Raw genomic sequence first — 14,888 nt, 5'->3', positions numbered from 1 at the left:
CCATTATATATTGTTTGTGAGTTTCATCTGTATTATTTTATGAAATTACAGAACATTCATTCTCATTGATATGTAATATTCCATTGTGTGAATATACCATATTTTTTTTCTCCTGTGGCATTTTTAATAGAAGAGAAAGTTTGCAGACTGTTTTCACTTCCTCAGGGACTTCACTATTTCTCACTATCAGAATTGTACGCTCCACAGACACAGATTGTCAGCTAGTGCCCCTTATAGGAATACATTTTGGGAAACACGTTGATACTTTGATATTAACCTTTCTGTGTTTATTTTCATCTGCTTATCCTGTCTATTACGTCTTCTTGTTGCATTCTTCTACCTTTCCTGCCTCTCACTCTTGCCATTATTTTGCTCCTCACTCCAGAATCCTTCAGTTAATTCTGTTCTCTTTTATTGTCCTGAGCTTAGACATCCTACTTTCTGAAATATTTATATCTGTCCCATTCTTACATTTTACACCAATTCTGTGCTCTATGCTTTCTCCTTTGAAACACCCCTTCCTTTTCTCAGCCTCCTCTAAAAATCTTGGAATAATTCTAGACTCTTTTTCTTATACTCCATATTCTGTCCATCAACAAACCACTGCATTTAACTTCAAAATCTTTGCAAAGTCCACCAGTTAACATTACATTCAATGCTCCTTCCTTGATCCAAGCCCCCATTGTTTCTCACTTGGTTTATTGAAATTACTTCCTGTCTCCCTGCCTATCCCCTTGTCCCTCTAGTTTATTCTCTTCACCATGGCCCAAATGAGAAACCCTTTAAAACAAGATCATACCAGTTCTCTCAAAACCTCTCTGACTTCTATGTCAGAAGAAATGCAGAAGTTCTAACAATGGACCGGCTACACCACCCTAAATGATTCTCTGCCTTGTCTTACCACTCTTCTTTTTCCATCGCTAAGGGAACTAAATCTATCTTGACAATTTCCATAACATTGATCTAGCACCCTCTCCCTTCTTTGCATCTGAAGCCCATGCCATAGTTCCAGTCTATCATCTTTAAATCAGCTGCTCATGGAGACCATTTCTACCCTGTTAGATGACTTCAGAATCTGATTCTCTTTCGTGCATTTTTTGTGCATATCTCTTAAGTGCATCCCATCCTTTTTCATATAGTTGTAGATATACATACAAAATACTGCATTTGCACAGCATATACTGAGTTCACAGAACTTATGGTCACCGGCCCAGGGGCACTGTCTGTCCTAGGCCCCAGCCAGATGTCACTAGGGCATGGTGACATCCTGGATGGGAATATCTTCCTTAATATTTGTGGCACGTGGTATTTATGTGCCAAGGGGGTGGGGGAAATCTGGTTTCCCTCCACTGGAGGTTTTAACTTTGACTGAGACTTTGGGCCTTTCATGTATGTACCTTACCAGAGAACTCTAAGGAGCCACAAGTCAGTAGATTACCTCTGATGTCTAAAGTTTCCCTGCTACTGCCTCTGCTCTCATGTAATTTATCTATTGTCTTATAAGCTGGGTCCCTTAATTATTTGTCCTAGTCAGAATCCTTGTCATAATTATCCTTGTCCCAAGGATTTGGATTCCTCTTCCCTGCAAACTCTAGCTTTCCTCTGACTGGGAAGCACTGGAGATGAAAATGTGTAGTAGACTCGATGTATATTTTGAAGAAAGATGGCATTGGGTTGGATTCCAGCTCAAACATTCACCAGCTGGTATCTTTGACAAGTAATCTTTTTCAAACTCTATTTCCTTCTCTGTAATAATAATACGCATATTACAGGGTAATTAGGAGGATTAAATGAGATAATCTACAATTATATCTTTATAAATGTTTATTTTTTCTCTTTTTCTAATGTCAGCTATTTCATTTTAGAGACAAGTATGATTTCAATACCAACTGTATTCAAAGGGCGGAGGTAGGTCCTAGAAATGAGATAAGATGTGGTTCTCGCTATCAAGGATTTTTCAGTCTTAGAAGAGAGCTAGATATGAATAGATAATTAAATTTAGGGTGATAAGAGCCATGGTAGACAGAAATAGAGGCTTCTTTGGGATTGCAAAATAGGCACATTTAACCTATTTAGGGAAGGTCAAAGAAGATAATGCTTAGGTTGAATCCTGAGACAAAGTGAAGAGGGAAAAGAACATTCTAGGCAGGGAGATTTGCATGCACAAAAGCACAGAGGCAAATGCAAGTAGTTCAGCAAAGTTTAATTGTAATCTGTGAGAAAAGAAGTCATGACTGTCGAGGCTAAGCAGTTAATTGGGGCCAAGAAGATAAAAGGAATGCATATGTAATGTTATGGGCTTTGTCTTGAGGACTTTATTTAACATTAAATAATTTTAAGTGGATCAGTGTTTTGTTTTAGAATGAGATATATTGTGGCTAGAAATGATGGTAGTTACAACTTAAGCGGTAGGGGAAGGAATGGATAAGAAGGGATGGATATATAAAAATCATCAGGACTTGGCTGATTTGATGTGTCAGGGGCAAGGGAGAATTCTGGTAGAGTCCAAGTTTCTGACTTGGTCAACTGGAAGAGTGATGGTACCACACAATAGTATAGGATGTAGAAGATGAAGAGCAAATTTGGGGGCATAAATAGTGATTTCAGCTTTAGACACATTGAATCAAATTTACAGGTGAGATATACAAGTGGAGAAGTCCAATAGGCAGTTGGCTGGGTTTGGAGCAAAGGAGAGAAATTTGGCTGGAGATATGTATTTACGTGTTATATTATTATGCAGATTAAAGTGCTATACCAAAATAAGTGTTATAGAGACTCAAACAGGATAGCTTATTTCACTTTGACATTGCAGTCTAGAAATAGTTGGATGGCCCAGTTCACATGCCATTCAAAATGTGGTCTACATTATTTGTGCTGGAACTACATATCCCTTCACTGGAGGTTTTAACCTGGGCTGAGGTTCTGGGGCCAGTCATGTACCTTACTAGGGAACTCGAAGGAGCTACAAGATCAGAAGCATTGACATCAACCTGGAAGTTTTTTAGAAGTGCAGAATCTTTAGGCCCCATCCCAGACCTAATGAATTTAACTGAGCACAGATAATTTACATGCACATTAAGTTTTGAGAAGCTCTGTTCCAGGGAACTAATCTTTCTTCTATCTTGTTTCTCAGCCTTCCTCTCTAGCAACGTAGACAAAACTGGATTACAACCACTTTATCTGTATTTTAGCTGTGGAGAGAGGATAAGAGAGTAGAAAATAATGAGCTTTCTTTTGAGGATTTGATATTCTTAAATTGGTAAATATTGATATTTACTGTGTTAGAAATTAGTACTGAGAAAATTGAAAAGTATCTATTTAAAAAATAATAAATCCATTGATTCAGCATATAAATAACATATTTTATGAAGAGTAACCATATTTCCAAAACGAGGATGACATTTGTTTATAGTTTTGAAAATATTTTTAGTGTTTTGCTGAATAGAAAACAGCTGGATTCTTATGTTTGCTTCCTCATTCAGTAGGCTGCTATATATTGTTTTGGTTGAAAAATATGAAAAAAATCAAGCCTCATGCAGACATATAGTTGGAAAAGCGAGGAATATTGTGATGGCTTTTTTAGATGTTTGTGGATATGCTAGTTTGATGCTATATCTAAACTCTACAAGTAGTGATTTCTGGAAGGTAACTTGTAATGTGGCATTTGAAACCCTATCAATGAGCTTTTTGTACCCTTTTACATTAAAATTCACTGGTCTACCTTGTATTTTGGATGAATCTTTAGCCTATGCCTGATTGTCTTACATAATGCATTGGTCATTTGGAAAGCATTGATTCACCAAATTATACAGATGTTCCAAATGTTGACACATTTTATTATGCAATTCAAAAAATCACATTTAATGTCACCACTGATCTCATCAGACGAGTTTTTAAGAATAGATCATCTGGCAGTGGCATATATAAGTTTCCCAGAATTGCAATTTTTGCCAGAATTTTGACATTGACAGTGAGTATGTCAGTTGTTTTCCTTGAAGGAACAGTCTCACTTTGTTCATTTTGGAGAAAATATGTACGAAATAGCCAAGTCTGAAAAATTGTAACTTCTATGTCATTCTTTCAAGTAACAATGCTATTGCATGAAAGAAGCAATTACTTCAGCGCACAACTCAAAACAATTGCACAAGTGCTTTTTCTAGGGATAACCATTGTCGTTAGTATATAGCAGAAGTGCTTCATACATATTCCCATTTTGTCATGCACAATATTAAAGAGACATTTAGGATTGAAAGTCAATAAGATTAATAATTTTGACCACTTTGTTATGAGGTCTTTTTGTTTGTTTGTTTGTTTTGAGACAGAGTCTCACTCTGTCACCCAGGCTGGAGTGCAGTGGCGCGATCTCGGCTCACTGCAAGCTCCGCCTCCTGGGTTCATGCCATTCTCCTGCCTCAGCCTCCCGAGTAGCTGGGACTACAGGCGGCTGCCACTATGCCAGCCTAATTTTTCTGTATTTTTAGTAGAGATGAGGTTTCACCTTGTCAGCCAGGATGGTCTCGATCTCCTGACATCATGATCTGCCCGCCTTGGCCTCCCAAAGTGCTGGGATTACAGATGTGAGCCACTGTGCCCAGCCAGGAGCTCTTTTTTCTTTTCTTTTTCTTTTTTTTTTTTTTTTTTGAGTTGGAGTCTCACTCTGTCACCCAGGCTGGAGTGCAATGGCGTGATCTTCGGCTTACTACAACCTCTGCCTCCCGGGTTCTAGCAATTCTCCTGCCTCAGCCTCGTGAGTAGTTGGGATTACAGGTGCCACCATATCTGGCTAATTTCTGTATTTTTAGTAGAGACGGGGTTTCACCATATTGGCTAGGCTGGTCTCTTGGCCAGGCTGGTCTGGAACTCCTGACCTCGTGATCCGCCCACCTCAGCCTCCCAAAGTGCAAGGATTACAGGCATGAGCCACTGTACCTGGCCATGTCAAGAGCTCTTAAGTGAAACTGGCTTTTACAAAATTCAGCTGTGAGTATATAGCCTAGTGGTAAAGAATTCAACGAGTATTAGTTTGGAGCCACTGCCTTTATCTGTGTTGTTACCAGCAAATTTACCCACCATACTTTTGCACTATTAGTGCAAATGTCAATACAGTGAAAAAGGTAAAGAATGCATTACTATTATTACAAAAATAATTTTGACCTCATGGACCTCTTGACAGAATCTCTGGGATCTCAGGAGCCTGTGGACCAAACTTAGAAAACTACTGTCCTCTTATATAATTATTCTGGATCTGATAAATATTGGATTATGAGCTTACATAGTTTTTAACTGACTAGTTCTAGGTAAAATTATTAAGTAATAAGCTTTAAATTCAGTGTGTCTCTGTGCCTTTCCTCTCTATCACGTCCCTGAAGACGTGCACTGGATCCCTAGTGGTACAGATGGAATGGATACAGCTGAATTGCCTATTCATGCATGTTATTGCTTGTTCATTTAATCATTCAGCAAGTGTGTATTGAGCCCTGTGTCTTAGCCTGTTTTGTGCTGCTACAACAATACCTGAGACTGGGTACTTTATAACAACTAGAAATTTATTGGCTCATTGTTCTGGAGGCTGGGAAGTCCAATATCAAGGTGCTGGTGTTTGGTGAGGCCTTTTCGTTGTATTATCTCTTACAGAAAGGTGGAAAGGTTGAGAGAGCAAGAGACGGCTGAAATTGCTGCTTTGTAACTGCACCAATCCCACCCATGAGGGTAGAGCCCTTATGGCCTAATTATCTCTTAAAGGTCCCACTTCTTAATACTGTAACAATAGCAGTTAAATTTCAGCTTGAGTTTTGGAGGGGACAAACATTCAAACCACAGCATCCTACCGCCATGTACCAGATTCTCTGCCTGAGTTGTGTTCCCTGATGCAGAACTTCTCAGGCCCTACCTTACATCAACCACTCGTATTAATTTTCTATTGCTGCTGTAGCAAATTACCACAAGTTTAGTGGCTTAACACAACACGGATTTGTTCTCTTACTGTTCAGCAGGTCTTACTGGATTAACATCAAGGTATCATCAGGGTTGCCTCTCTTTCTGGAGGCTCTAGGAGATGATTTGTTTCCTTGCTCTTTCCAGCTTCCACAGGCCCCCAGCATTCCATGGCTCATGACCTCCTTCTTCCATCTTCAAAGCCAGCAATATTGAATCTCTCTGATTCTTCATCATTACATCTCTCTTTCAGCACAGCCAGGAAAAGTCCTCAACTTTTAAGCACTCATATAATTAGATTGGCCCCACCCAGATAATGTAGGTAATCTTCCCATCTGAAGATCTGCAACCTTCGTCACATCTGCAAAGTCCCTTTTGCTGTGTAAAGTACCACAGTCACAGATTCCAGGGACTAGGATGTGGGCTCCTTTGGGCACTCTGTCAGGCTCCCACTGGCAACATCCTATGCTCCTGCACACACCATGACTTGGCTGATGTTGGGAGGATGATATAGTTTGGATATTTGTCCCCTCCAAATCTCATGTTGAAATGTGATTCTCAGTGTTGGAGGTGGGGCCTGGTGGGAGATATTTTGATCATGAGGGCAGATCTCTCTTGATTGCTAGGGGCCCTCCTCACAGTAGTGAGTGAGTTCTTGCTCAGAGTTTATGTGAGATCTGGTTGTTTAAAAGAGTATGCTACCTGCTCCCCTGACCTCCATTCTCTTTCACCATGTGATATGCCAGCTCACGCTTTGCCTTCTACCATGATTGTAAAGCTTCCTGAGACCTTACCAGAAGCTGAGCAGATGCTTGTGCCATGCTTGTACAGCCTGCAGAACTGTGAGCAAAATTAACCTCTTTTCTTTATAAATTACCCAGTCTCAGGTATTCCTTTATAGCAATGCAAACAACCTAACACAGAAAATTGGCACCAGGAATGGGGTATTGCTATAAAAATACTTGAGAATGTGGAAGTGGATTTGGAACTTGGGAATGGGCAGAGGCTGGAAGAGTTTGGAGAGCTCAGAAGAAAAGAGGAAGATGAGGGAAAGTTTGGAGCTTATTAGAGAGTGGTTCAATAGTTGTGACCAAAATGCTGATAGAAATATGGACAGTGATGGCCCAGGCTGATGAGGTCTCAATTGGAAATGAGAAAGTTATTTTGAATTGGAGTGATGGTCACTCATGTTATGCAAGATGACTTAGAGTTTCTGGCAGAAGAAATTTCTTTTTTTTTTTTTTTTTTTTTTTTTTTTTTTTTGAGACGGAGTCTCGCTCTGTTGCCGGGCTGGAGTGCAGTGGCCGGATCTCAGCTCACTGCAAGCTCTGCCTCCCGGGTTTATGCCATTCTCCTGCCTCAGCCTCCTGTGTAGCTGGGACTATAGGTGCCCGCCACCTCGCCCGGCTAGATTTTTGTATTTTTTAGTAGAGACGGGGTTTCACCGTGTTAGCCAGGATGGTCTTGATCTCCTGACCTCGTGATCCACCCGTCTCGGCCTCCCAAAGTGCTGGGATTACAGGCTTGAGCCACCGCGCCCGGCCGGCAGAAGAAATTTCTAAGCAGCAAAACATTCATGATGTGATATGGCTGCTTCTAACAACCTATGACCAGATATAGGAGCAAAAAAATTCCTTAAAATTGGAAGTTATATTTAAAAGGGAAGCAAAGCATAAAAATTTGGAAAAGTCACAATCTGGCCATGTAGTAGAGATGGAAAGATCATTTTCAGGAGAGGAATACAAGCAGACTGTGGAGCAACAACTTACTAGGGAGATTTTACATGACTAAAAGGAATCCAAGTGCTAATATCCAAAACAATGAGAAAATGGCCTTGAAAGCATTTCTGAAATCTCCTTTGCAGCCCCTCCCATTACAGGCCCAGAGGTGTAGGAGGAAACAATAGTTTCAGGGGCCAGATCTGAGGCCCTACTGCCCTATGCAGCCTCAGGACACTGCTCCCAGGATCCTGGCCACTCCAGCTCCAGCTGTGACTCCAGCTGTAAAGGGCCCCAGATACTATTCTAGTTGCTGCTCTGGAGGGCACAATCCATAAGCTTTGCCAGGTTTTACATGGTTTTAAGACTGTAGGCACTCAGAGTGCATGAGTGAAGCAGGCTGGGCAGCTTCCCCTTAGATTTCAGAAGATGTATTGGAAAGCCTGGATGTCCAGGTAGAAACCTGTTGAAGAGGTGGAGCCCCTGAAGAGAGACTCTACTAAGGCAGTGTGGAGGGGAAATGTGAGTGTGGTGCCCCCACACAGATTCCACACTGAGACACTTTCGAGATGAGCTTTGTGGGAAGGAGGCCACCATCCTCCAGACCCCAGAATGGTAGAGCCACTGGCAGCTTGCATCCTGAGCTTGGAAAAGCTGCAGACACCGAGCTCTGACCCATGAGAGCAACCTTGGTGGTTGCACCCTTCAAAGCCACAAGGGCAGGGCTGTCCAAAGCCTTGGGAGCCTACTTCTCACACCAGTGTGCCCAGGATGTGAGACATAGAGTCAAAGATTTTTTTGGGGGGGGCATTAACGTTTAATGTCTGCCCTGCTGGATTTTAGAGTTGTGTAGGGTCTGTTGCCCCTTTTTTTTTGGCTGATTCCTCCCTTTTGGAATGGGAACATCTACCTAATTTCTATACCATCATTGTATCTTGGAAGTAAATAGCTTTTTTTGATTTTTCAGGCTTGTAAGTGAAAGGAACTTACTCTGAGTCTATGATGAGACTTTGGACTTTTGAGTTGATTCTGGAATGAGTCAAGACCATGGGGGACTATTGGGAGGGGATGACTGATTTTTTATTGTGAGAAGGACATGAGATTTGAGAAGGCCATGGATGGAATGATATTTGGATATTTGCCCTCTCCAAACCTCATGTTGAAACCCTTGTACCTAAGAGTGAAGTTTCGGCTTCATCAGAAATTCTTGTGTTCAGCTTTAATGATGTCACAAAACAGGTTTAATAGTGTTTATGTCAGTATTCACTCCTTGTAGCAATGTATGAGGGGTTTAGTGACTCCACATCCTTGCCTACATTTGATATTGGAAGGTTCTTTTTTAATTCTTTTTTTCACTTAGCCATTCCAGTTAGTATGATATGGATTTACTGTGAATTTAGCTCGCATTTTCCTGTTGATTAATGATGCTGATTACATGTATATGTGCCTAATGGTATTTGGATATCCTCTCTCATGAAGTCTCAAGCTTTGGTATACTTTGTACTGATTTTTTGAAGTTTTTTGTGTATGTTGGAGACTGGAGTTACCTTTTACTGCCTTATTAGTTACATCTGATGAACAGAAATTTTAGTAAAGTCTGGTTTGTCAAAAATAATAATAACAAAAAAACCGAAATGTGATCCCCAGTGTTGGAGGTGGGGCCTGGTGGGAGATGTCTGGGTTATGGGGGTAGATCCATTATGAATAGCTTGGTGCCCTCTTCATGGTAACACGTGAGTTCTTGCTTTGAGTTCATAAAAGATCTGGTTGTTTAAAAGAGTGTGGTACCTTCCCACTTCTTTCTTGCTCTCTCTCATCATGTGATGTGCTGAGTACCCCCTTTACCTTCCTTTGTGATTGGAGATTCCTGGGGCCTTACCAGAAGCCAAGCAGATACTAACACCATGCTTGTACAACCTGCAGAACTGTGAGTCAAATAAATCTCTTTTCCTCATAAAGTACCAAGCCTCAGGTATTCCTTCATAGCAACACAAATGAACTAACACAATGAGTTGCAGAGATGGGTTCTCCAGCAGAAGCTTAGCATGATTTGGAGTTTTACTGAGTGTCTTCAGGCTGTGCACCACAGAAGAGCAGGTGTACAGCCAGCCTGGCCTGCTCTGCAGCCACGTGGAATAAAGCCTGTTTGCTCCTCATGCCTGCCAAGGTAGCCAGTACAGAGACAAACTCTGACTTTGCAGTGGCATTTTAATTGAACCAAAAAGATCAGCTTTTTTAAAGAAAACACATATTTTACAGAGGGCCTTTTGCACATAGTGACTGAGGACTCATTCAAGAATAACAGGAGCCCCAGACTTCAGATAAACAAAAGGTTTTGTCACTGTAGACACAGCTTCAGTCTTCTACCTCCTACTAGTAAGCCCATTTATATCAAAACAAATGAGAAACTTAATCTCAGTACTTTGTAAGGAAGCCTTTTTTCTTTCGGTCTTGGATTTGGTTTGCTGTGCGTGTCCTTTTTAAATGGGAGTGTTTAATAATGTTTATATTGCCTTTGACCTTTCACTGACTGTTGCAGTTAAGTTCCAAGATGTGATTTCAAACCCAGTATTTGCAGGCTTCCCCTCCCTCCTTTGAGACTACCAATTTCCTCTTCTTAGAAGGTCTAATTCTCTTTCCAACCATCTTAATCAGTTCTAAGAAAGGAGCCTGTGGGGTAGTAGGTGGGAGTCGTGGTAGTAATAATTTGTATTTACTGGAGGCTGTGTGCCAGGCATTGTGTTGTGTAATTCATTTCTAATGTTACATCTTCAGAACAACCTAATGAGGCAAAAGCTATGATTATATATTCCTAAATCAGGTAAAGTACTTTCCCCAAATTAGCCCTCAGAAAATAGGGCATCACTTTATATTTGAGTCTTTACAAGGACTACCCTATTGTGGGGATTATGTCATTTGAAACCACAAAGTAGTTTAACCAATTGTCCCAATGTTATGCACACGGATGGCTGTGATATAGGATTGCCTAATATTCAGGCATTTATGGTGTTGTTTCCATTTTACAAATGAGGAAATTGAGACTTGGAGAAGGTAAATAATTTGCCCAAGGTCATACAGCTAGTAAGTGGTACAACCTGGATTGAAACCCAAGCGTATTATCTTATTCTCACATCCTTATTATTAATCCTCTTGAGATTCTGTCTTCTGCCTTTAAAACATTTTCAATCTATGGAGTCACTGATTTTTTTTCTTCCTTATTATCAAAGTTCCATTCTAAGAATAGAGAAGAGCAGAAAATGTATAAACATTCAGTTTAGAACCATGCTTTTATGGATAGCACTAAGAGGGTCTAGTCTAGCTTACCTTCCAAGCCAGAGCGGCAGAGGGTTCTCATTGCTTCATCTTCGGCAGATGACCACCCTGCCTGTCTTTGCCATTGATGGAGACTTTACGGCTTCTTGGGTCAGTCCCTTATCTTGGCTGATGGCTCAGGTTGTGAGGAGTTCTTCCTGACCATGAAGTCTTTATTTCTCATCCCTGCCCTCCCTTCCCCTTCCTTTCTTCTTTTCCCCTTCCTTCTCCCTCCTTTACCTTCCCTAAGCATTTTATTTTAGAATAGCTTAGATTTACAGAAAAGTTCCCAAGATAGTACAGAGAGTTTCCATATATTCTTCACCTTATTGTTAGAATCTTATATTACTGTGGTGCATTTATCAAATATAAGAAACTAGCGCCGGGCGCGGTGGCTCAAGCCTGTAATCCCAGCACTTTGGGAGGCCGAGACGGGCGGATCACAAGGTCAGGAGATGGAGACCATCCTGGCTAACACGGCGAAACCCCGTCTCTACTAAAAACACAAAAAATTAGCCGGGCGAGGTGGCGGCGCCTGTGGTCCCAGCTACTCGGGAGGCTGAGGCAGGAGAATGGCGGGAACCCGGGAGGCAGAGCTTGCAGTGAGCTGAGATCCGGCCACTGCACTCCAGCCTGGGCGACAGAGCGAGACTCCGTCTCGAAAAAAAAAAAAAAAAAAAAAAAAAAACTAGCATGGGTACATTAACTATAAACTCCAGACTTCATTCAGATTTCATTAATTTTTCCCTAAAGTCCTTTTTCTATTCCAAGAGCCCATCCAGGATACTACAATTGCATTCAGTCTTGCTCTGTTGCACAGGCCAGAGTGCACTGGCACAATCATAACTCACTGCAGCCCCAAACTTCTGGGTTCAAGCGGATCCTTCTGCCTCAGCCTCTTGAGTAGCTGGGACTGCAGGCACATGCCACCATGCTCAGCTAGTTTTTTATTTTATGTAGAGACTGGAGTCTTGCTATGTTGCCCAGGCTGTTCTCAAACTCCTGGCCTCAAGTGGTCCTCCCCTATTGGCGTCCCAAAGTACTGGAATTATAGGCATGCGCCACCACACCTGGTCTTTTTTGAGCATTTACGTTTTGCTAAGTAGCCAGCAGTAAGAGTATGAATTCCTGCCTTCACAACAATGGTAGAGTTTTTAAAAAAGGAAAAGGGGAAGAAAGTGAAAATGGAGACCTGGGCATAACATGACTTATTGCCCAGCCATCCTCTGGTCAGATCATGTCAGTTTAGAAAGAAGAGATCCTGAGAAGTTAAGGAATTAGAGGAATAATCGGTGTTGGAATCTAGCTTCTTTGAACTAGAATCTCTTTATTCCACCATCTCTGATGGCTCTTTAAGATTGGTCAATATTCCTGACTTTGTATTCAGATCAGTTATAGGCTTCTTGGGATGCATGAAACAGATTTAGAATGTAATTTTAGAAATTGGTATGTACAACAGAATACTGATAGGGTATAACTAATGAGAGATTTTATTCTCTTGCACATATCATAGACCAATGACTTGAAAATTAAGCTCTGAAGGCCAGATGTTAGTGAATGAATCTTTACAACTGATCATGATGATTATTCTATTCTGTTTTGTAACTATATAAACTTTTTGTAACTATATTTTAAAAAATCATGTTGCTCTGGGGGGAGACCCAGAGGGCTCCTATAGAATAGATGCTTTATGTATACACCTGGTTTCTAGAAATGGGACATAAAGCAATGAAAGAATCTGTTTATTGTCATCCAAGGAGTTAGTGATAGAGTAAACAGCAAAAATGAAAGCTGCAACCTTCATGACCTTCTTTTAACAGGCCAACCACAGGACTCTTTTAAATTACTTTGGGCAGCTTATAAAGCAAAGAAACACTTGAAGGTTCCTCTAGAGCGAGTTTGCCCAACCCATGATCCATGGGCTGCATGTGGCCCAGGATGGCTTTGAATGCGGCAGCCCAAAAGGAATTGATAAACTTTCTTAAAACATTATGAGATTGTTTTGCAATTTTAAAAAAACTCATCAGCTATCGTTAGTGGTAGTGTATTTTATGTGTGGCTCAAGACAGTTCTTCTTCTTCCAGTGTGGCCTAGGGAAGCCAAAAGGTTGGACACCCCTGCTCTAGAGAGTCCTGAAGCTGTGGGGCAGCCGTAGGATGTCTTCAAAACTTTCGGCCCCCTGGTCCTTTGGAAGCATGTGTGTGTTCACACTTGGTAAATTGTGTCTTGTCACCATGTGACAATAAAATCTCTATTCTGTTCTTTTCCATTTTTACCTCATCCATTCCAAGGACTGAACATTTTATTTTTCTATGGTACATTGTGAACATCCAAGATTTTTAGTGGAAATAAATGGTAACAGCTGTTTTTTGTGTATGAAATATAATCATGAACCTTAACCTTGAGATGATCTATCCAAATTTTTCCAGGTGTGGAAATGGCTTGACTAGAAAAGCCCATTTTCGGTAATCATTTCAGCACAGAACAACATTGAGCTGTTTGCTGTTAACTTTCTCTTCAAAAAGAGAAAGAGTTTCTACTGGTATTTCTTTATTCTAATATTTCCTTTTAACACGACTTTTCCTACATAAACTGTATCCACAATAAAGCTTTTCTTCTTTGAGCATTAAAAAGAACTTTTTTTAGAGACAGGGTCTTGCTCTGTTGCGCAGGCTAGAGTGCACTGACACAATCATAGCTCACTGCAGCCCCAAACTGTGTGTGCATATTCATACACACAGACGCACATCCTAAGATGTGTTTCCCTTCCTGCTTTATTTTTCTTTATAGCACTTACCACTCTAATATACTACAGTAGTCCCTGCTTGCTTATCTGCATGGGATATGTTCCAAGACCCAAGACTGTCAGTAGATTCCTGAAACTATGCATAGTCCTGAATCCTGTATATACTGTGTTTTTTTCTATACATACCTATGATAAAGTTTAATTTGTAAATTAGGCACAGTAAGAGATTAACAATAACTAATAAAAATTAGAACAGTTCTAATAATATACAATACTAAAAGTTATAGGAATGGGGTCTCTCTCTCTCTCTCTCTCTCTCTCTCAAAACATCTTATTGTATGTAATATTTTTGGACCACAGGTAAGTGAAACCATGGAAAGCAAAACCATAGATAAGGGTGGGCTGCCGTTTATGTTTTACTTCTTTTGCTTTTTAATTGTTTTCTCTAACTACAATGTAAACTCTATGAAAGCAGGGAATTTGTTCTGTGCACTGCTGTATTCCTAGACTAGTGCCTACAACATAGTAGGTGCTCAATGAATGGTTAATGAAAGTTGCAAGTTGTGTTAATTTGGCCCCTGATTTGAATGTAAATACAAAGTGTAGAGTTTTATTTTATAGGTTTATTTTATATTTTAAGAAGAATTAAATCGTATTATTTAAGATGAAGATTTCTGTATTCACCAAAAATCTCAGAATTTATGATAGAAATATGTACAGTTTCTGTACATAATACAGTTTCTCCAGTAATACAGTGCTATTATCACATTCAAAGAATTTTGAAATCCTCTGCTAAATATCGCTCAAGAAGTTGTGGAAGAGCTAAAGGCATTTTTAAAAATTTAATGCGAGTTATCTACTGACTTACTCAGAGAAATTTTGAATCCTAAGTGACATTACCCTGTTTGATTCCATATTTTATTCATCAGATTTAGCAGAAAGTGACTTTTTGTTGTTTTAAAAAGTATTCTGGCTAATATTTGCTGATATAGAGACTATTATAAAGAATATGCTGGAAAATCCGAGGTGATTCCTTTGAAGCAGTGTCAGCATTCATTTGGATATATAGATGTTGTCATGTTTGTTTTTTTGTTAAGTAATATTATCTTACAAATATACCACATCTCTTTAAAAAAATTTCAAGTATCTGAAGTACTTACATTTTTTTTTTCTTTAAA

General features: G+C 40.1%; 2 protein-coding genes across 5 annotated transcripts in view; one reads left to right on the top strand and one right to left on the bottom strand.

The window, feature by feature from the left end:
• The window catches only part of SCFD2 (sec1 family domain containing 2), an 807,609-nt gene that overhangs the window by 212,313 nt on the left and 580,408 nt on the right, over nucleotides 1-14,888 (top strand). The gene's annotated exons all lie outside the window — the stretch shown is intronic.
• The window catches only part of LOC126954756 (60S ribosomal protein L14-like), a 1,186,913-nt gene that overhangs the window by 863,364 nt on the left and 308,661 nt on the right, over nucleotides 1-14,888 (bottom strand). The gene's annotated exons all lie outside the window — the stretch shown is intronic.

The sequence above is a fragment of the Macaca thibetana genome, chromosome 5 (genome assembly GCF_024542745.1).
Source record: "Macaca thibetana thibetana isolate TM-01 chromosome 5, ASM2454274v1, whole genome shotgun sequence".
Classification (NCBI taxonomy): Eukaryota; Metazoa; Chordata; class Mammalia; order Primates; family Cercopithecidae; genus Macaca; species Macaca thibetana.
The sequence above is the reverse complement of the archived record's forward strand: the minus strand, read 5'-3'. Positions and strand labels throughout refer to the sequence as shown.